The sequence below is a fragment of the Sus scrofa genome, chromosome 5 (assembly GCF_000003025.6).
Source record: "Sus scrofa isolate TJ Tabasco breed Duroc chromosome 5, Sscrofa11.1, whole genome shotgun sequence".
Classification (NCBI taxonomy): domain Eukaryota; kingdom Metazoa; phylum Chordata; class Mammalia; order Artiodactyla; family Suidae; genus Sus; species Sus scrofa.
Window position 1 is genome coordinate 30,237,763 of NC_010447.5, and position 23,336 is coordinate 30,261,098.

Consider the following 23,336-nt stretch of genomic DNA (forward strand, 5'->3'; position numbering starts at 1 on the left):
GTGCATATTAGGGCCATTGCGCGGTCGGAGGTGGATGTGGACAGAAAGCCTAAACAGTAAGTGGTAATATAGGCCATGAAGTTCATGCACAGCAGGCTCAGAGGGATCGGGCATCATAGGAAATGGGAAACTCTTAAAGACTTCTGAGTGAGACAGTGAGTGATCTGATCTGATTTGGTTCAGAAAAGAACTTAGCCTTAATCAGAAGCTAACATCATGAGTCATAGATACGTGACCTCCTATGACCAATATATTAGAATTATTTTCTGCAGTCACTTTCTTCTTTAAAACATCAGTTTTATTTTTTAAATTTTATTAAAGTCCAGTTGATTTAAAATGTTGTGTTAGTTTCGGGTGTACTGCAAATTGATTCAATCATACATATATCCATTGTTTTTTTAGATTCTTTTCCCATAATAGGTTCTTACAGAATATTGAGTAGATTTCTCTGTGTATACAGTAGGTCCTTGTTGGTTATCTATTTTATGTGTAGTAGCGTGTATACGTTGATCCCAGACTTCTAATTTATCCCTACCCCTGTAAAATACTGCTTTTTTGAAGAGCAGTTTGTAATACAGGTAATTAGCATTTTATAAGATGGTCTTTATAGTTTCTGAATGCCAGAAGCTGGTAATCAAGTGCTTTGGTTAACTTGAAAGTGAAAAGATTTACCTCCTTCTAACAGTTTGGTCTCAGTATTAGCAATCTGAGAACTCTCCCTTTAATTCTGTGAAGTTGCATTGAAATCATATCATTATCTCAGTGCATGACTCTGTCATCTCCACTAGCTGTAGACTTTGGCAGATTGGGACCCCGTTTTTACTTTCTTTCATATCTCCCACCGCACTGGAGAAGCCATCATTACTCCGTAGACTTGTTGAATGAATGAAGAATTAAGTGGCTAGACATTTAATTGGCCAGTTAACCTAGAGGTTAACTGTCATTCGCGCTCTGAGCATCGTAGTGAATGACTCACCCAGGGTCACAGTGAGAAAAACTTGGGGGCCTCTGAAGAACCAGATTTCTGTAAATGGACAAATATATGAGTTCCATGGTCTCTACAGAATTCCATGGCTCTACAAGTTCGGGTCTCTACCCAGACGTCTAATTCACTAAACCTAGGTTGATGGAAGGGTTTTCCTGGATAAGAGTTTTCTAGCATAGGAGTCAGCAAACTGTGGACCACAGTCCAAGTCCTGCCCATTGCCTGTTTTTGCGTGACCTGCCATCCAAGAATTTTACATATTTTTTTAAGTGGTAGAAAAAAATCCAAGCAATAGTAATATGTTGTAATATGTGAAAATCAGGTGAGATGCAAATTTCAATATCCAGAAATAAAGTCTTACTGGGGCACAGCCTCTCTTATTTGTTCATGCCCTGTCTGGGGCTGCCTTCCCACCGTAGTGACAGAGTTGAGTAGTTGCCACAGAGACCACGTGGCCCGCAAAGCCTAAAATATTTACTTTCTGGCCCTTCACAGAAAACGTTTGCTGACCTCATGGCTCAATCATATCTTCCTGGCCCTCTTAATCCATTTATATGGGCTTCTTCCTTTTGTGGGCAAATGGAAAATGACTTTACATTCATTAGTTGAAGCAAGAAACCTTTAGTTTTGCTTTCAGATCTTTTATTCCTCCCTCTCTTGAGAATCTGGAATCTGTATATTTAGATTCTCAGAACTAAAGAATAATGAGGTAGAATGTGTTTTCTCCATTAGGAAATCCCTTTCCTATAGGGATCCTGAAAGTGTTTTTTTTCTTTTTTTTTTTTTTTCTTTAGGTTGGAGAGCTACATTCCTTTTCTAGTCATACCCCATTTTTAGTTCACACTCGGGCTGTCAGCCCCGCAGAACAATGCCAAGTGAGCTTCTTAGGATCTCTTAGAAATCTCTTGCAGTTTGGTTTTGGCCCATGTCTTATCCGGGTAGTTTTCCTCAGAAAGATTCAGAAACAGTGGACCAACCTTGGATTATGAACAATCCATTTAACCTCCCTGTTTGGTGTGTTCATGTCACAGGACCAGTTGCCGTCTGTGCAACTGTTTGTACTTCTCCGCATCACAGCTTTGTGGGGTCTCGGGCCCCTTGGGCATAGCGGAAGGAGGTGGGCCAGCCTGCCTTTCGAAGGTCAAGGCCATTCTGAAATGTCAGGGAGGCAGCAGGCTGCAAAGTGAAAACTATCCTCACCTCTTCCTGTCTGTCATTCACTCTCGAGGCAAACGGGGTCTGGCTTCCACCCCTGGCATCCCAGGGAAACAACGTCAAGGTCACCAATACAGCCTCTTGGCTACCAGACCCCAGGGATGCTTCTCAGTCTTCATCCTGGAGTTTCTCCTGAAGGATCTGAGCGGGACCACCTTTCCCTGTTTCACACGCCCCCTCCTTGGATCCCAGAGCAAAAACCTGGTCCTGACATTTCTTCTCACCTCTGAAAGCTCCTCGGACGACGTGGTGGGCGCTTTCTTCCTCCCTGCCCTACCCCCGTCGTGCGCCTCTGTGATTACACGTAAAGCCCTCTTGGTTTCATTCCATGTGTCCATTCTGAGTGCTCAGTGACATCTGTGTGTCGGTTGTTAGCTGCATGTCAGTGACTGTGTTCTTAGCTTGCGTGAGATCCGCTCACCCCGAACTCCCTTCTTTCTCCGTTTTCAGCACTCACAGAATCCTGTCATTTATTTACTGCGCCATATGCTTCGAGTTTTTCTCTTCCTCCTTTCCCACTGCTGCTTCCCTGGTGCGGGCCCTTGTCATCCTTCGCTTGCACCAATGGCACTGGTCTCCTGCTCGTTTCCCGCCTGTCTCAAGTCTTCTATCCCCCACCCGCCCCGGGTACTCTCACAAGTGCCATCTCCAAGGCAAAAACCTCGACCCTGTCCTACCAGAAGCCTTCTATGGCTTCCGTTCACCCAAGAGAGAAAGTTTAAATTTCTTATGTGGACTCTAGCATTAGACCTAGTTTCTAATCTTGCCTCTTCTGTCACCCGCCCATTGGAGTTTTTAACTCCATGAGTACAGGAAAGACTAGTTTGTCTGAAACCTCTGTTGGTTATTTCATGCCTCTGCTCTGATGGGTGTATTCTTTACCTTTATCTCCATCGGGACAAATCGCAATACATCTCCCAAGCCCCATTTCAGATATGGTTCTCCCCCCGTCCCGAAATTAGCACCCCCTCCTCTTTGCCATCCAAGGCGTTTGTACACGCCCTTAGGAGAGCACAGGTCACGGTGTACTGTGAGTATTTGTTTACATTTTTTTTCACACAGCAGACTCTGTCTCCTTCCTCTTTGCATTTTTGGTCCATAGCACACTGTCTTGTCTTATAAAGAACATCCCAGAAATGAATGTGTCCCAGCTATCGTCTGGACCTACACCAGGAGCCCTCGAGATGCTATTACCAGATGTTTTAGAAATGAATGGTGCTGTAAAAACCCAATAGAGTAATTATCAGCAGAAAAGGTTTATTTCCTTTTCTCAGTATTTTATTTGTGTTGAATCTAGGCTGAGTGTGTGAGGCTCTATATACTCACTCAAGAAGTCAGGTGTGGGAAGAGTAGCGTTTATTTTAATAGAACAGAGTAGAAGAGAAGAGGAGAGACTTCCGATGTCATTATTAGTGAGTCATATACATTAGAGATCAAATTGAATTTTCCTACTAACATGGAGAGCGCTTGATAGAAAGCTAGTGCCGATCTAGTCATATAAAGCATGTAAATATGTGTAATATGAAAGGCATATACTCGCACATGTATATATATTTAAAAGCCACCATTATAACATTACTGAGTTATATCTTATTATATTCATCCTCAGAAAAGTATCATTGTTGAGTCCAATAATAAAGACGAGGGGACTTTATGGAGTTAACATGGCATTAAACATGTGGTCCCCATCTTATGGAACTCAAAAATCGCAAAAATAAAAAGACAGGTAATAATATAAGGCACTTTGAGGTTTGCCAATTACTGGCAAATAGTAAGTGAGAGTCCATTTCGTATCTCTCTCTTACTACAGCTCTTTGCACACAGTGGGCATTTAATAAGCATTTGCTGAATGAATGAAGCGACAATGGGACAGAGACACATTTGCAGTAATTTTCAATTGTTTTCTCTTCACTGTATGCATTTAACTGAAGTTGAGTCTTTTCTATTTTATTACACTAACCACTATGAATAAGAGCAAGAATTTATCCTTAATACTTTTCATAGATCTCAGTGATTACCTGTGAAGATAAAATTTATTTTTATTTTGCAAACTGAAGATCAAAATTAATAAATGTATCCTGTAAATAATAAAGATAAATACCATATATAAGTAATAAATATATAAAAATGTATATAATTTAAAGCTATGTCGAGTTTGGTGCTTAGTGGAAAGCTTAGTCTTGTTTAGACATGTTGGGTCAAAGTATAGTTAAGTCTTTAATGACGTGAGGCAAACATTCAGGAAATTTTAACTCTCTTCTTTTTAATGGGAGCAAATTGCTTTCAGACAACAAAGCCTAGTTTCCAGTAGGAAGGAAACCAACTGAAGGTGTGGTTCCTTCTAGAAGTTTGTACCATCTTTTCCATCTTTTCCTGGTACTTCACCAGCTTCTTTGAATTGGAGTACAGGTGACCCGTGCACACCTGATCTTTGTTGATTGGAACTATTCACCAGGCTTCCCACATTCACCCACAGAAGCTCCTTAAGGCTTAGCCTGATATTGTTTCTTTTACCAAAGAAGAGATGATTGTGTTCTTTTTTTTTTTTTTTTTTTTTTTGTCTTTTTGTCTTTTTGCCTTTTCTAGGGCCGCTCCCGCGGCATATGGAGGTTCCCAGGCTAGGGGTCTAATCGGAGCTGTAGCTGCCTGCCTACGCCAGAGCCACAGCAACGCAGGATCCGAGTCGCGTCTGCAACCTACACCACAGCTCACGGCAACACCGGATCCTTAACCCACTGAGCGAGGCCAGGGATGGAACCTGCAACCTCATGGTTCCTAGTCGGATTCGTTAACCACCGTGCCACGACGGGAACTCCGATATGATTATGTTCTAACTCATCTTTTCTTCTGTATCTATATACAGAGGTTAATATTTTCACAAGCATGCTTAAAAATATTAGAAGCTTTGGAGTTGCTGTCATGGCTCAGTGGTTAACAAACCCGACTAGTATCCATGAGGATGCAGGTTTGATCCCTGGCCTCGCTCAGGGGGTTAAGGACCCAGCGCTGCTGTAGCTGTGGTGTAGGCTGGCAGCTAGAGCTCTGATTGGACCTCCAGCATGGGAACCTCCATATGCTGCAGGTGTGGCCCTAAAAAAAAAAAGACCAACCCCCCCCAAAGACATTAGAAGCTTTCCAGTGGTCATCCCTGAGGCTCTCTTTGCCTTTTCTAGTTTGGAGATCCATCTGCAAGTTTTTCTAGTCCAAGAAAATGGGAATCTCACAGCTCTACACGTACTCATTCTGTCTTCTCTTCTCCCTTTGTTCAACTAGAAAAAGTTTTTTTCTCCAACAGTACTCTTGTTGAAGTACCATGGAGCTTGATGCTAAATGCCATAGTGATTTTGTTTTGCTTTGTTTTTTTCAAAATCACATGTGTAAAAGTCAAAAGAAATATTTGTATTTGAATAGAGTGAATGCAACAGGTAATTCTTCCAAAGTAGCCCCCAGTTGAATTTTCACTTCTCCATTCTCATTTTAGAAGACATAGTAACAGTGGCTCAGCCCATACTTTCTTTGGTTGCCTTGTTGGCAGTCATACCAGATGGACGTCTTTTAATTGAGTAGCTGCATTCTTGAATGCGTGACTGATATTGTTCCAAGTTGACCTACTCACATGCACTAGAAGAACATGTGATTTATAACAACCTCAGTTTATTATTTCAAAGATCATACTGTACTGCAGAAAATTCTTTACTTAAATTTTCATATATTTGGTTTTTTTTAATATCAAAGCTTATATCAATCAGAAGTCAACTCTCTGAGTGTATTACCAATGTGATGGAGGTTACTTTCTTAAAATTTGCTTTTCCTTTGAATTTTTTTTACTGTCATTAAGAAGATGAGGTTGGTCAGTAGAGAATGAGCTCATCCTTGCCATTCTGTTTAGTTTGAAACTCTTTGATTTTTAAAAAGTGGCTGGATGGAAGCAGTAGAACTACATTCAACTTGGCTCACCCTGGCCTCTGTTAGCATGGGCTTCGGTGGGTTTTATTCTCTTTTATTGTTCTTTCTTGTTTGTCATTAACACTGTTTCTTTGGACAGTTTTTCTTTTCCCCCTAAACTACTTATTATATAAGAATGCAGCAGCTACAGATTGGTCTACATTTTAATACATCTTTATAAATGATTTCCTTTAGCTGATCTGGTCTGTTAGTTAAATATATATTTAAGACATTAAAAAAAAAAACAACAGAAGTTCCGTATTATGCTTTTCTTAGAATGGATTCTAATTTCTGCAAAATTTGTATTTAAATATTTTCAGGGGAGTTTACACGGGGAGTTTACATCATCCACTTACCCCCAAATCATGATGTCAAGTATAAAACAGTTTGAAATGTTAAAACAGTGATGGAAAAATCTTATGTGGTAATTCTGTATTTGCCAATAAGTTACTTTGTATAAGGCAATGTTAAATAGTCTCATCTCGCTCCTAATTGTGGTATGTGCACAACTATACATCCAGTTTTTCTTTCAAGAAAGCCACATCCTAGGAACCCAGAAAGCGATGCTGAGTTGGTCATTCTCTGTTCCTCTTTTGTATCATTTATAAAGCAGGCAAAACCATTTCTGGCATCCAGTTTTTGAAAACCAAAAAATCCTTTCACCACCGAAGCCCAAACTTTCTAAATCAAATTTGGACCAAAGAGCAAATACTTCTGCCGTTTACAAACCTTTGAAATGAGGGTTTCTCGTAGAATTTTCCAGACAGCCTTCAACAAAGCCATGTCAACACGTGTCTCTACAGCACAATAAATGATACAGTGCTCCCCCATGTATGAGCAGTATTTGCCTCGGGAGGAAAGGCCCTTAGCCTTGAAGCAAGCCGGTTTGTTGGTGCAGGGTGACAGGTGTGCCCCAGAGAGGGCTCTGGGAGAGGCGGGGTGTGGGGTGCTTGTTGGAGGATGCAGGGAGCTGGCCCTTTGCACTTTGCTCACAAGGTTCATTCTTTGCCAGCTCTGGTTTGTGATTTATGGGAGCAGCAGCCCATGGGCCATACATCATCTTCCTGGTCGGCTTTGTTGACACCTTGTCACATTTTTGTGGGCTTGAGGAATTCATTGTTCTTGTTTGAACTGATAAGAACCCAAAAAAAAAAAAAAAAAAAAAGGCAAAAGGAAAAAAATACGTTTTCTCAACTGAGACCTTGGGAAAGGCTGAGGGGGTGGAATGTTGTCATGGAGCCACCCCCGGGCTGCACTTTCCCAAGCAGGGCAACACACGGCCACAGGCTCCTGTCCCAGGGAAGCCTCTCCCTTAGGCGTGCAGCTCCATTTGCCCCTCGTCTTCTGGTTGTGAGGTGTTTCTTTTCACTGGGATGGGACTGGAGAGGGGCTTTGGGAGGGGTAAAGAAGGAGGGAGTTTTCCTTCAAGACCTGGGAGTTAGCTTGACTGAGAGGAGCTGCCAATGGAAGGTAAAATGACCCTGGGCACTGGGGGAATGTAAAACACGCAGTGACTTTTGATGTGAGCCGGTCTCTTCCAAGTTCATCCTTTGTAGAGGGCGCTTTGCAGGCAAGCTGCCATGCCGACCTCTCCCCTTTGATGGTAGCGCCCGTGCCTCACTCAGGATTTTGGCAGCCTGTGCACACAGACTGGCATCCCAGCCCAGCCCTTGAAGACAGCAAAACGTTTCAGAATAGAAACTCATGGGGCCACAGATGGATTCATAGTATTACCTCCTGCCTGTGCAGAGCAAACGAGTGCTCTGCCTATGGTTTTCAGTTTTTTTACCGTCTTTTCAGAGTAACATCTCTGACATCTCTGCTTCCAAAAAATGTAACGGGTTAAACTTTTTTCCATCCCAGTAAAGTAACAGGTCAGATCATCTGGACCAGCTAGCGGGATCGTTAATGCTCCTACTTCCTTTGTGAAAGTAGGTGTTTTCTTTGCGAGCAGCTTAGGGCAAACATAGTCCATTCACTCATATCCTCTGACATCAGCTTCTGCTGATTGGAAGGAGAAGAACCCATTCGCACCCCAGCGAAGGGCTGGGTGTCCAGGGAGTTTTGCATTTTTGCGTTAGACTGTTAACAAGTTCACGTGTCATGTCATAAATCACTTCACCTGGAAGCATCATTCACACATCCCCACTAGGAACCTCATTTTGAACTGGAGCCACAGCTTCTTAAAATGGCTCTCAGCAACCACGTTTCCTGTAGAATGCATATGTACAAACTCCTCCTGGCCCTTGATTTACCAAGCAGTTAATGTCTCGCCTAGAGAATGGGATTCGAGAGTTGACCTTGTGATAATGCTGAAGGCAAATCAAAGCGACCTCATAAATGTACGATAGTAGAGTAATCACACGTTTAAAGTAAGAGACTAGTTTGGGAGAACATATGCTTTTTCTTTTGTGTCCTCTGTCTCGCTCTAAAGTGCTATTTTGACGAACACTTAATTGTCTAAATACAGGCAATGCTGTCAGCCTCGGCCTCAAACCTCTAACACACATCCAGCTTTGAAAATCTACAAGCCCAGTTTCCCCAGTTTCTCGCAACTGCCAGTTCTGCCTTTGCCTTTTTCTTAACTTGGAAGCGACCTTGGTTTCCAGAATTAAGTTTATTGACAGTGTTTCACTGCTCTCTGCTGGAGAAGCCCAAAGCTTAGGTCAGACTTCTAGGGCTCCAATCACTTGCAAGGAATGCAGGTGAGATGCTTAGCTGATAAACTCCCAGCCTCTGAAATTGAACTCAACCCCAGATTTATTCATGCTTGTCATAGGTCGCCGTCGAAGCACCATAGCGTGCAGACTAGGGACGGGTTTCTCCGAGAGGAGGATGGGTAATATGAAAATGGACCACTGCCCACATTCCAATTTCTTACTTCCAGTATTGTCCTCTATAAAGATATCCCACGTACTGAGACACAGAAACTGCACTATTCTCAAGCCAACTCCTATCCTTCCGTTTTGACGCATAGAGAGATCCCTTATTCTGTTACATCCGAGACGATTATCCCCCAGCCCCCAAAGGAAAGAAAATAAAGCTCTTTTGGCCAAACTATATATGTCTTCTAAATACCTTCTTTAATATGTGCATGACAGGAGAAAAGGGATCAAGAGGGTTTATCCAAAAAGTTGAGCAGGTGTTAGGACGTTTCTTTCTAAAACTTTTCTAGGCAGGAATAAATATTAATTTCCATCTTCGTTTGCATGAACACAAAACCTTACCTTGATTTAGATGTTGTATTTCTCAAACGTGAAACCAAAATACAGGTTAAAAAAACAAAGCCAGCGGACGCTTTAGGTGAATATTGTTTTTCCTGTACATATCAAATATGCATCTACACATCAGTTTATGCACATGTGCATGGGCGGTTATGCATATATTGTATGTGTGTGTGTATATATATATATATATATACGTATGTATATATATATATACATACGTATATATATATACACACACTTTTTTTTGAAGAGACCAGGAAAGAAGATATAAGACATCTCCAGAATGTTTTATGTTCTCTTCAGTCTGGCATCTTTTAACTTAAAAACAACTTGATGAATAGAAATCATAAAAAGCCAGCCTCACAACAGCATTAAAGTGCTATTCTGTTCTACAGCATTCCAAGTGAATTATTGCTGTGCTGTCAAAGAAAACAAAAACATTTGGGAAGGACTGTTTATTTTACAGTGGTTGACCAAAAGTATGCAAGTGGTTATAAAAAAATGTAGACAGCTAACGATGGGAGGTGCCCCTTGCACATTCTGAAATCCATTCACAAACCTTTGACACTAACTCCCGATCATGAGAGATGATATTAGCGGCAACACACATTTTCCATGGGGAAAATCCTAGCACTTTCAGAAGCATTGCCCTTCAAAGCAAATAAATAAAACCTCTATCCTCCATCCTGCATCACTGGTCTCTGCTCACTCACAGAGCCTGAGAGGATGATTTTTTTTTTCCAAAGAGAGCAAGGACATTTGTGCAAAAATGTCTCAAAGGTTATGACCAGTGCAATCCTTTTTGCGCTATGCGGCATGCATCACCCTTTGTATTCAAAGATTAAAATAAAAACTGTTCTTGACAATGTTAATAGATTCTTTCATTAAACATATACTTCATTTTAGAACTAGCTGAGAAATTAGAACTCTTTAACATAGTCTCTTCGTATTAAAGATAATAAAATGTGTATTCAGAGAAGATGAATGACTTGCTTTAAAGTTGCATAGTGAGGCAACATGGAGGGAGGTGAGTTAGAAATAGAAGGTCACTGTTTGTGTGACAGTATGTTTTGCCTGAGAGTCAGACTGTGTAGCATCAAGACCTCCTTGGTATCTCCTGGTAAATGCTTCTTTTAATGTTTGAGGATTTCTCCTTAGGGACAAGATCCTTAGTCCAGGGGTCTAGGTCCCAGGGTTTACCTTTCTTTTAGTTTTTAAAAAATTTAATTCATACGATGAGCTCCATTTAACCTTCTGGTAGATCGTCAGATACATCTTTGAGAAATAGGAATGATCATAACTTCTCATTATCGTTGTCATGGGGTGAAAGATAGGAGAAGCTCCTGAATCGCTCCTAGCATGATTCTTTTACATAAAGCCCCTCCATAGATACGGATTGAAAGAATTCCTTCCTGTCCAGGCCAGTGCAGCTTGTTTTCCAGGAGGTGAGTAGATGGTAGGAAGACACCCCCCGATAAGTGTACCCTTGTGGTCAACTGACAGCTCACCACATTCACATGTACTAGATGCTTTGAGCATCATGCTCTCATAAAGCTTGGCTCCCAGCTGGAGAGAGAGAGAGAGAGAAAGAGAGAGAGAGAGAGAAAGGAGGCAGAAGCAGAATGACTTGCATCTCTGTCCCTACCTCAGCAGCTCCTTCTTGTCTCTGAGGGTCTCCAGAGTCAGAGAGTTTGGTGTGGTGCTGGCCCAAGAGACGATTGTCCTTTTCACAGCTCAGCTGTGTGTGTCTCCTTAACGAAACAGCATCAGGTTTTGTTCAGATGTTGCATCTGACTTCGCTCTGTGCTATCCTTGGGTTAATCACGCGCTTGCTGGCCAGGATATGTAAATAAAACTTGGCTAAAAAAAAAAAAAAAAAAAAAAAAGGAAAGAGAAGAAAAGAAACCGCTTAAAGGATTATGAAACAATCTTGCTTAATAGTAGCAAAACAAAACAAAACACCACTCCAACAGATCCTCCTGTGTGCTACTAAGTAATGGAAAGATCCAGTTATGACTGGAACTGTCCTGGCCTCAGTGTTGTCCTAGACCCAGAGAGAGAGAGAGAGAGAGAGAGAGAGAGGGAGAGTGACAGGGAGAAACTGTGCTGCAGTAGAGAGCCTGACCCTCGCTCTCCCTGCGGAGCGTCTAGCGCTGCAGTGTCTAGCGCACTTCCCTGCAGGCAGTTGCTAACTGTGCTGGTGGTGAAGGAAGCCTGCTGCTCCAGGGAGCCCGCCTTTCCCGCAAGTCCAAGTGCCGGGCGGGTTGAGTCACTGCTGCTTATGCAGCCTGGACCTGCACACCTTTCCCCCTCTGCTCAGGGGTGGCCTGAGCCCTGGGGAGGCCCCTCAGGAGGTTGCAGGCTGCAGAATAAGAGATTCCGATTTGGGGCGGGGGTGGAGGGAGGGCTCCCGTGTGGCTCTGCAGCTGAACGTCTCTTGTCCCCGGCCAGGGCCAGTCCGTGGCCAGCGTGGGACTGTGGAGCGTCACCTCCCGGTTGTCTATCAGCAAAGCTGTCTGCTCTGACCGAAGGGAAATGAGCGTGGAAACCCCTGGTGCCTGTGCGTGCCAAAAGCAACCTTAGTCAATGAAAGAGCTCTGCAGATGGTGGGGTCCTGTGTGCCGACCTTTCTGCTGCTTGTAGGAGAATCATGCACTGCTATTTCTGTGGCTTCTGCCAGTTGGCCTCTGCCCACCTTTTTCTGTTCATACTGAAGCGGCCAGGAACTGAGCGAAAGAGGAAGCCTCCTCGGCTGTGCTCCGGGCTGCGGTGCCAGGAGTGCATCTGTAGTAGGTCCAGCAGCAAAAACAAAACAGGGCAGAGCCCGGGGACGCCCGGCCAGAGCAGCTGAGCCTGGAAACAAAGAAGCCTGCCTGCAGCAGAAGCAGCAGCAGCAAGTTGTGGAATGTCAGGCTGGAGGGGAACTTCGAGAGCGACTGCATCCTCTCCAAGGTGGGGAAACTGAGGCTGAAGCGCATGTAGCCTGTCTGGACAGGGGCCAAGCTAGGTCCCCTGAGGACGGGTCCACACTGGCTGTTTGACTTTCGTAGCTCTGGGGCTGGTAAGGTAACCCTGGACAACTTGCATAAGTCTCAGTGGCCTCAGTGATCTCAGCTGTAAAATGGGGATGAGAATAATACCTCTAAGGGTGGTTGTGAGAATTAAATGAAAAGGTGTGAGCGAAAGCGCCTGGCACTGTGCCCCGCTCTTCGGAAACACTCCGTACACATTGGCTAGTCTCTTCTGAAGGACAGCTTAAGAGGTGAGCAAAGCAGGGGAGGTAGAAGTTGTTCCCACAGATCTGATCTGTTAGGGAAATGTTTTTAAATTTAAATGCTGTCCCCGAGGAGAGTTAATAAGATCAGGGTGATTCTATGATTTTATTCAGTGTCGATGTTATTGGACTGTTTAATCAAATAGCAGACTCCCCCTACCCCTTCCAGGAAGAGCCCGACTAGAATAACGAGGAAGCAGTCATGTGAGCTAGAACTGCTGCCCAGCAGACTTCCTGAATCCATGATTATCCCCCTTGGGAGATCGAATTCTGAACCTTCCCGACTGAGAGCTCAGAATGTGCAACTTCAACGTCATATTCTGAACAATCAGATATTCGCTTCCTAAAAGCTGAAGGATTGTTCCAGGGGTGAACGAAGAGAGACAGTGATCAATAATAACTATCTTTGCAGAAAAGACTAATAAGAGATGATTTTGCCCCACGAGGCCCAAGGATGCGGAAGGAATCAGGAACCAGTTTCACGTCCAATTCTGACACTAACTGGTCGTAAGTCTCTAACAACCGCAGTGCCCATTTATTGAGCTCTCATGGGGTATCAGGTATTATGCAAAGCATGCTATATTTGGTATCTCACTTAATTTCCACAACAACCCCATGGAATCGTTCCCTCTTTCTCGATGAGGGAAGTGAAGCTCAAGGAAGTTAAATAACATGTCGAAGATCCCTCAGCTCGTAAAGGCTCCTGAGCTCTTAGCCACTGTGGCCTGTCCTGCTTTCCCCTTAACAGTGACCTTAATTCTCACCGGAATCCTGATGGGTCACTGTTTGTGCCCCTGCAAATTAAGGGTTGCACTATATTCTTGCCAAGGCGACGTCTTTCAAAATTCTAAATGTTTCCAGAAGGAGGCACACTTTAAAATAAGGACACTTGCTTTCCAAAGAAATTCTACCCTATTAAAAGGCAAAAAGCAGTTGCTTTTTAAGTTTTTTGGTATGTATGTATCATTCAAATTAGAGGATTCGGGGAGGGATTAAAAACTGAGAAAAATAATTTTATGTGCTATTTTGTATATGCGAAAGCCTGGTGGTCCTCCGGAAAAATTCACATTTTTACCACGTGATGCCTGCGGAGTTGATAATGACGGGACAGTATTAATGCACAGGTGTATCTCCTTTTGCTGTCAGAGGCAAACTTTATTTGTGCTGGCTTTTATTCTATTTCTAAAAAAGAGGGTGTATTTATGCATATAATCGATATCCTCAAGGTAGGCCATCAGGGGAGCTCAGCATTGTTATTTTACTAAGTGAAATTTCACTATCGAAAGTTTTTAAGTTTTTATGTTCTCCGGGAGTTGTGCTTCTAAGTTCTCGATATTTAGCTGGATCTTTGACATCTGGTTAGGTAACCTCATCTAGATGAGTACGTGTTAAGTATGACTACCTGCGTGACCTTGGACAAATTGCTTACACTCTCGGAGCCTTCGTTGCCTCAGTCACAAAACAGGAAAAAGCAGGGCCTCAGCCCATTATGGCAGTGGGTTGTTGGGAGCGTTAAATGAGTTCCTTTCACAGAGTGCTTCGAGTTGTGCCTGGCACACAGTGCTATATATGTGTTAACTAATTGTTAGTGACTAATGATTTCCAAACTGAGATAATTGAAATAACTGCTAATAGTTATATCCCTTGTTTTAAATCGAAAGAAGCCTTCCGACTTAATTCGATTTTCATTGACATCCCACATTACAAGGTATGCTCTTCTCATTTCTCCTTGATGTCTATAAATGACATTTACGTAGAAGACATTTCCAGAGTCTTTTACTTCATCCTCCCTTTAGGAAGTGGTGACTTACAGGTTATTTTTTTCCTTAGACTTTTATCTAGAGCAGCTTTTAAGTCATGACGTGCAAGGCGTCAAATTACACTCACGGTGTGGACTTATTCGGAACTGCCGATGATTTTAGGTAAATCTTGCCTTCAATATTTTGCTTGGTGTCCAAGCTTCACAGAAGCATGTTTTTCGCCCCGGTCACAGTAAAGAGTGGGGTTTGTTTGTTTTTTTGAATGACATCACGAGATACATATTTCTCAGATACAAAAGTTTGTTATTATGTTCTTTTGGCCAGAAAAGACTCCTCTTCCTGGGAAATGTAGCCACAGAATGCTGGGTTTGAGTTTTATTAATATCCTTGTAGATTGAAAACAAAATGTTTTCCCTCCCCGTTTTTGTTCTTTTCCATTTGGCAAACCCGGTGATTTGCCACATGAGCCAATGTGTGTCTCATTTGCTTATTTTCTTGTGCACTAGCAGCCCTGGTGATGTCATCTGGAATGTGTACAATCCCTGGGAATAAATAACATGCTGGGAAACCGTTTGCTTTGAGGCAGCAGGAGCATTCATGTACCTCCTAGTACCCTCTGCAGATCTCAGCCCAATTTCCTGGTTCAAAAATAATGCCAAGGCAGACCCGTATTTCTTGGTTCAAATAATAAGCATCACAACAGTGATATGAAAAGATTTTTATAACTAATGGCTATAGTTTGAGAGCCACATTTCCAAAATTATCTTAAAATTTGATCTGATGATATCAAATGTCTATGCCCTGAAAGTATCTTTAAAAAAACAACAGAGGAGTTCCTTTCATGGCTCAGGAGGTAAACGAACCCAACTAGCATCTATGAGGATGCGGGTTCAGTCCCTGGCCTCGCTCAGTGGGTTAAGGATCCGATGTTGCTGTGAGCTGTGGTGTAGGTTGCAGACTCGGTTTGGATCCCATGTTGCTGTGGCTGTGGTGTAGGCTGGTGCCCACAGCTCCGATTCGACCCCTAGCCTGGGAACCTCCATATGCTGCGGGTGCGGCCCTAAAAAGACAAAAACAACAACAGCAACAACAAAATTACAAGGGTCAAAGAGCAGACTACTTAAACTTGGCTTACATAAATATCTTTGTTGCCATACTGTTGTCGTTCTTAAAAAGTATTAATTGACTAAAAAAAGTGCCGTTTTCAGAGTTACAGTGCTAAGTGGAATTTAAACTGGACCGTTTTCAAACTGTCTTCAAACTGACAGTTCACTTAAGGCTGAAGAGTCCCTGAAACAACAAGGTCCTACTGTATAGCACAGAGAACTGTACTAAGATAAACCATAATGGAAAAGAGTGTTTTTTTTTTCTTTTTACAGTTGAGCAGAGTATTCTTTTTTTTTTTTTGAAAAGAGTATTTTAAAATAGTGTATATGTGGATAACTGAATCACTTTGCTGTGCAGCAGAAATTAAAACAACATTGTAAATCAGCTGTACCTAGATTAAAAAAAAAACCAACCAGGTATCATCTTTCCCTACAGAAAAGCTGAAAATAAAAAAATAAAAACAGAACGCAAATTGCAGGGGGAAAAAAAAGATTCTCTAGGATCCTTGGTCCCCGTTTCCTCCTCCTGATGAGGAGCTTCTTTTGACTCATCATTCTTGCATAAAATTACTGAGAAGTGCATTGGCTCAAAGACAGTACAGAGGTGTTTGCAGAAGAGGCAGACATCCAACCAGGGCATACCATTGACTTCAAGAGAAATTTCCAGACAAAGCTCTCAATTTGCCGACCAAGAGCCAACTGGCAGCAGTCACTTTCACTCCCTGCCTTATCTCGAACACACTCTTGCTTTTTGAAGGCACAGTCCATTGAATTCCTCATTTCCTGTTTTATTCATTGCCTTCCTCCTGCGCCCCTTAACAAGTAAGCAAGACTTGAGCTATCGGTTAGGTTATGAAATTCTTGTGATTTTTAATGACTTTGAGCTCATTTAGAAAGTAATGCGTGTTCCTCACGGCCTTGAATTACAGAAGGCCAATTACCTCACTCTATTTATTTGGCAATTTAAGTGATGCCTTTTCTATAAAGAGCTCATTACACAAATGGCCCCCTGTGCAATCAGTGTTATTTTAGTGGGGAGTTTCAAAGACGGAAGTTTGATAACTTGTTCTAAGGCCAGTTCCATGAAGGCAGTGAAAATCTTGACTATTCTTTTCAAGTTAGCATTCCAGGCAATCAACATATGGAAAAATATTGAGGAAAATATTTTATGCTTCTAGTCTGTGAAATTGTAAAGTTAAAGAACCATAATCAGATCTTAACTTATATCATTAAATTAAACAGTAAAGATCCTTGGAGTTTGATCACTGGGACTTCTTTAATATTTCAACTCAGTATTGCCTAATGTCGATAAGCTTTAAAAAAAACTTTTTTTTGAATTTATTGTTCCAATTGTGCCTTCCTTGCATTTAATCCCAAGGAATTATGTGATCATCCATTATATTTCAGAGTTTGCTCTTGATCTCTCCTGCTTACACAGACACACACACACACAAACACAGACACACACACACACACACAGACATACACACACACACATCCCTACCCTGGCAAAGACTACAAGAAATTGCCTTTGTTTTTTCGGAGGTTATTGATGCCCTTTTCCTTAGCAGTTAAGGGCCATAGGATGTGGTTTGTGAGTTAGGAAAGCACAGATATTTTCGTAAAAAGAAACCCTTGAATAAAAGTTTGTTTACATCTGTGAGTTCCCACTGTGGCGCAGCAGAAACACGTCCAGCTAGTATCCATGAAGATGCGGGTTTTTGATCCCCAGCCTCACTCAGTGGGTTAAGGATCTGGTGTTACCTTGAGCGGTGGTGTAGGTTGCAGAAATGGCTTGGATCCAGTGTAGCTGTGGCTGTGGCGTAGGTTGGCAGCTGTAGTTCTGATTCGACTCTTAGCCTGGGAACCTCCATATGCCGCGGGTGCAGCCCTAAAAAGCAAAAAACAAAAACATAAAACCTTTGTTTACATCTTTCACCTATTGATTCCTTTACCAATCTGTATAGACTGCCTCAGTGCACTAGGCATTTTGATCAGATTCTCTCACACAGCCCTTCCAACAAATATGACTCAGTGAGTGACCCAGGCACCATTATAACCCTTTAGAGATTCACCCTGCCCAGCTTATCTGACTTCAGAGCCATGCTCTTTCTTTTTACCAGCTGCCCTCCCCGTGCATCCTAGCTAAGAGGATCACACACTTGGTATTTTATTATACTTCTGAATGCTACTCTCATCCTACTCCCATCTATACCAGAATACCCAAAGTATTAAACACTCCTTAAAAGAAATATTAAGCATGTCCATTTTAATCTCCGAAACTTTTAAAAAATATATATTCTTATTATAATAACGCCAGTATCTCAGGTCGATATTTAGGCTTCTTTAATTTGGATTTGATAAGACCTGTAATTAATACAGTATCATCATTGGTTTTTTCCCCCTGACGTTCCAAGAATAACAGCTTTTTTTTCTGCAAATCAGACAACCTTCACTGTACCATGAGCCGCCAGTGTTATTTGGCATATGTTCCGTCTCTCTACGAACAAACTCATCTCAGATGCACTGGAGATGTCCAGACAGCCTGTTCTAGTAAATACAAGTAAACAATTATCTCTACACACAGACAGATACAGGTGAATAGGGAGTTTGCATTCCAAGAATGCTACCTGATGGAGTTCCCGTCGTGGCGCAGTGGTTAACAAATCCAACTAGGAACCATGAGGTTTCGGGTTCGGTCCCTGCCCTTGCTCAGTGGGTTAATGATCCGGCGTTGCCGTGAGCTGTGGTGTAGGTTGCAGATGAGGCTCGGATCCCGAGTTGCTGTGGCTCTGGTGTAGGCCAGTGGCTACAGCTCCAATTGGACATCTAGCCTGGGAACCTCCATATGCTGCAGGAGCGGCCCAAGAAATAGCAAAAAAAAAAAAAAAAAAAAAAGACTCGCACACACGCACACACAAAAGAATGCTACCTGAAAACCCAGTGCACGAGGCCCAGTACACGAGGTGTTGGATAGAATAGTCTAGCTTTGCAGAATGGTGAATGGATCAGAGTATGATTTTAAAGCGATAAGTGGATCATTGTTAACAAATCTTAGTTTGAAAGTGATTGAGGTCATGGGAAAATCCCTGTCAAGGTCGTTGTAAGGATAACCTCTTTGGTTCAATGAGATGGTACTGTTATCTTCCCCTTTTTACTAATGAAGGAATTAAGGCACGGATTGGTCAAGGAATCAGCTGGAGAATTCACTAGCTAATAAATAAGTGACAGAGAACAGGTTGGCTTCAGAGCCATCCTATTTGATTACCTCTTTCTTTGTAGCTCCAACTTATATGGCATAGAGCCCTGAAAAAATTCTTCTGTCTTCTCCACTAAGGAAAATCTAGGCTCTCTTCCCACCAGTTCTTACCCACTTTTATTTCTTCTCTAACTACTACAGAAGTAGATCCATTTAACAACCTCCCACCAACACACAGAGTAGTTCAGTAGCAAAAAATCTTATACATTCCTCTGGGCTAATTTTGCCAGCAAAAACACTAAGCAAGGTGAGAGTTGCCCAGATCTTGAAAATCTTTATACTGAAAAGTTAGCAGTTACCCAGTACAGGCCACTGTTTAAGGATGGCCCTTAAAACATTGTATTATTCTGCTCTATTCAACTCCAGTAGGTCAGAGAGCATGTTTTACTTCTCTTTGCAGGTCCAGGCCCTAGTGCAGGGCCTGAGACATAGTAGCACAATTAAATAAATGATGGACTGATTTGATTTTGAGTCCTTTCAAAATCCTACTTAACCTTTCATTAACAAATCCTTTGGGTTTGATCAAAGAAGAGTGAGATCATCACCTAGTATTATTCTAAATATTATATTTCTTAAGACAAAAAAATTGATAGCTATATCACACTACCTACGCAGGCTCGCACATGGGCTATGAAAATCCAGGAAATGCACATCCCTCCCCACACCCTCACCGGGCTTTCAGGTAGACCAGAACGCCATGAAGAGCTGTCCTTGGATTAGGATGAGGTTGACAGGACCTCTTTACTGCTTCTTCTGTAGACTCTGGCATGTGAATAGGGACTTTTCACTCCTTCCTTTACCTCCTCTTCCACATCTTCCTCTTCCCATCCTTTGGGACAATTTGTCTTTTTTTTTTTTTTTTAAGGCCACAGGTGCGGCATATGGAAGTTCCCAGGCTAGGGGTCAAATCACAGCCACAGCTGCCGGCCTACACCACAGCCACAGCAACATCAGATCCAAGCCTCGTCTGTGATCTGCACCACAGCTCACAGCAATGCCAGATCCTTAACCCACTAAGCAGGGGCCAGGGATCCAACCTGCATCCTCATGGATACTAGTTGGGTTCATTTCCACTGAGCCACAGTGGGAACTCCCCAATTTGTCTTTTTAATGTGAAGCATAGAAACTTCCTCCAGGCCTTGGATTCCAAACCCCTATACCTAACAGTCCGTTTAGACGATGGAACTAAACAAGCATTGTAACTCCAGGGAGCTTCCTGGTTTCACCATCCCTTTTTTGCCTCTTAGGGGCCAGACAATGCTAGGTTCATGGGAGACCTAGCCAGAAAACTGGCACGTCAATTAATCTGTAGTTAACCACAGCAGTAAATGAAGACAAAGGAAATGCAGATGTACGTCGGGGAGAAACTTTGAGTGGTTCCATCAGTAGTGACTCATGGTGTTGAGCTACAGGAATATTTTCCTCCACACAGTCTCCCCGTGCCCTCTGTGACCCTGGAGCAGAATGTGAGGATGACTGTCAGGCTTGGGGTGGGTTCTGTGGTCATGGCTGTGAAGATTGGCCCCATGGATGCTAATCCAGCTGACACATATTTTAAGAAACATGTATTGCGGAAAGTGGCACGATGTTCGTTTACGGCATGGTGGTAATTAAGAGAGTGAATTGCATATTAAAAAGCCTAAGACAGCAGAAGAGCAGTTTCTGGCTTCTCCACGTTTGGGCTGCAGAATCAGAGGAGGCAGGGGAGACGGAGGGAAGAGACAGCGCTACGAGCTGGAGTTCTGGCCTGAGCTCTGCCTCCCTTGGCCCTGTAATGCAGGAAGCCCCTTCTCTAATCCCTGTGGGTCTCCCGTTCCCCGCCCACCATCTGGGTGATTACGTCTCAGGAGTATTCCTTGAGAGCGTGTCTCATCTTTTCTCTCCCGCTTCGCTTCGTTGCTTCGTCCCTCTGACTTTTGTCCCCTCCCACCCACTCAGTCCATTCAGCAGTTCCGATTTCTACAAGAACGTGCCTCCTTGTGTCCTGGTTGCTGAATGTGGAGTGGCGTGCCCTGCCTCTCCACCGGCGCTTGCACTGATGGTCTTGGCTGGGCAGCAGAGGCTGCTGGCAGGAGCCTGAGAGGGAACGCACCGTGGTAGCAGCATGAAAGAATTTGGCAAGGAGGTGCTTGCCACATGATTGTGATTCATACTGTACTCTCAAAGTGTGGCAAGAGGGCTAGGAAAGGCTTTTAATGCCAGCACACAAAGAGCAAAGACACTCATTTTCAAACATCACATTCTTTTTATAGTACAGGCATGCCTCATAGGGAAAATATTGAACTTGGCCTGCCAGCACCACGAGAGTCGTCCCAACTGTGATTTTATTGCTTGAGTCACTCCCTGAATCAGATACTGGCTGCACGGAGGAAGTTTTCTATTAGGGATGCTTTGAAATGGTGTTTTTAATTAATTAACACCGACGCTGGGCTGGGTTTTCATTTACTTCTAGCTGATTGCTTTTTTCTTTCCTTGCCTGCACCTTTTTTGGACGTTTCCTCAAGGTCTCCGCTGGATCATTTCTGAGTGTCTTGGTGAAAGAGTCATCTGTGTCGGCTGAACAATGCGAGGGAACTCTTCAAAGTAGAGTTCCCCATCTCTGAATGAATCTGATACATGGGAACAGTGGAGTCCGGGGACCGGGGCTCTGAAAAGTCTGGCATAATGCTTTTTGATCCCTTCAGCCGTCCTCAATTCATTCATCCTGTTGTTAAAACTTAAAACTAGAGCTGGCCAGCTGTTGGGAAAAGTCCTCAATTTTATTTCAACCAAATGCTGCTGCCTCCTGGGGCTAGGAGGGGGCTGACTCCAAGCACAATTATAAATGTGTAGCTCTTGCGGGCGGCGGAAACCTACAAAATGGCCTTGATTCACAGGGCGCCTTTGGCTCAAAGGCTCTCTGCTTCCCGTGTGCCATAAATCTGTATCTGCATCAAAAAGTGTAAAGGCTGCAGTGTATAGAAGTGCCTCTTCCTCTGAGTGTGTCTGTGACAGATTTATACTGATGGCTATCCCGCTCCACAGTCACCGATCCCTATTAGAGGCATGCTCCACTAACGCAGCCCCCATTTCCTGGAGACGGGGAGACAAGGTCCTGCGTGAAGGAAGAAGGGTTGAAATTACAGCGCCACTCTCTAATCGCTGTTAGTGCAGCAGACCTCGAAGGGCCGCAGCAAGACCCTCTCTGTTCCTGCCACATCCTCCCTCTTCCCGCTGCTGTGGTTGCAGCCTGAGACCCAGGGTGTTCGGCCTTAGTTCAGGATCTGCCAGGACAGGGCACCCCAGAATCCAGCGTTGTCTGAGTACAGGCCAAACATACCTGGACAAAGAAAGAAGTCACCTCTTGTTAGCGTTTTTGATGTCTTCCATGTGAGGGCATTTTGTTCCGGAACACACAAGTGTAAGACGTGAGAGCAAAAAAAAAAAAAAAAAAAGGGCGTGGTGAGCATTGAGGCCACTTAGAGGTTTTGTGTGTTTGTCTTTGTAAACGGATGCAGAACAGGAGTTGTTTTGGCAGCCGCCTCCTTGTTGGAGATGCCCATCCTTAGCGAACACTGGGGCTTCTGGAACCACACGGCTGGTTAAAACCCCCTTCTCGGCTACCTTCATGGTTTACAGCGGGCCGGACGGTCCTTGCTGACAAAGAGCTAAACCAGAGCTGTGATTCCAAGTGTTAAGCAACTAAGTGACAGACAGTTTAATTGGTCTAATTTGCAGGGGACCGGGGTCTACAGAGGAAGATAATGGAATGGTTTATTGGAATGGTTTGCGTCTTCTAAGCAAGAAAACTCCAAAGCAAGACTAATGGCTGATTTTCTGACTCCATTTAGAGTCTCGTCTGCACAGAATGGCTCTAACTTAGCTCGCATTGTGTTTGTTTTTGCTCAGAGTACCCAAATATATTCCTAGCTGAAGGAGAGGGTTTCTAAAGGGTATTTTTTCATTCACTTTCTTAAAAACAACAACAACAAAAATTGTGGTGCTATAAAGCAATGATAGAGAAGAGGAAAAAGTTACATTGCTAACAATTTTGCTGTTTTTGAATTTCCAGTTCTTAGTTTTTTCTCTTCTGTTGGCCAACCTAACGCGAGCATAGTTGTGTGCCCTGGTGTTTGTATCGTGCCCACTGCATTTTTTTTTTTAAACATACTAAAGATTCTGGTTTAAATAGAAAGTCTGATTGCAGTTTTAAAAAACTGAGTTTTAAAACTCTCCCATCTGCCAGATTTGTGAAAGAGGATCTGGTAAATGAAAATTGTGTCTGTATGTGTGTGGTTTATTTTATAGGCACTGCATATTTCCTTGATGATCTATTTTCCAAGCTCATTCTTATCTTTTAGAAGATGTTTCCAGGATTTATGCACTTGGCAAGGTTTTAGAGAACTCTACAGTGGTGGAGAGGTACACTCCATTCAGAGGGAATCCTGAATCAGGGTCGTTGAGAGTGTTCATTTGGTTCTGTGCTGAAATTTATTTCTGCTCCGGATATTTCTTTCAGAAGGATTTTTTTTCTTTTTTTCTTTTTTTTTTACGTTGGCAAAACTAAGCATTTTATTCATAAGCGC

The 23,336-nt window shown here is 43.0% G+C and overlaps 1 protein-coding gene and 1 long non-coding RNA gene across 6 annotated transcripts in view; one reads left to right on the top strand and one right to left on the bottom strand.

Annotated features, from left to right (window-relative positions):
- The window catches only part of LOC106507220, a 102,517-nt gene extending 90,217 nt beyond the window's left edge, over positions 1-12,300 (bottom strand). For 3 of the 5 annotated variants that reach the window (XR_002344007.1, XR_001303053.2, XR_002344004.1), the window contains exon 1: positions 11,018-12,295. This is a non-coding gene — a long non-coding RNA (uncharacterized LOC106507220). Of the gene's footprint in view, positions 1-11,017 lie in introns of all 5 variants that reach the window. The other 2 variants (XR_002344006.1, XR_002344008.1) reach the window with 2 other exon arrangements.
- The window catches only part of HMGA2 (high mobility group AT-hook 2), a 141,115-nt gene that overhangs the window by 49,242 nt on the left and 68,537 nt on the right, over positions 1-23,336 (top strand). The window lies entirely within an intron of this gene.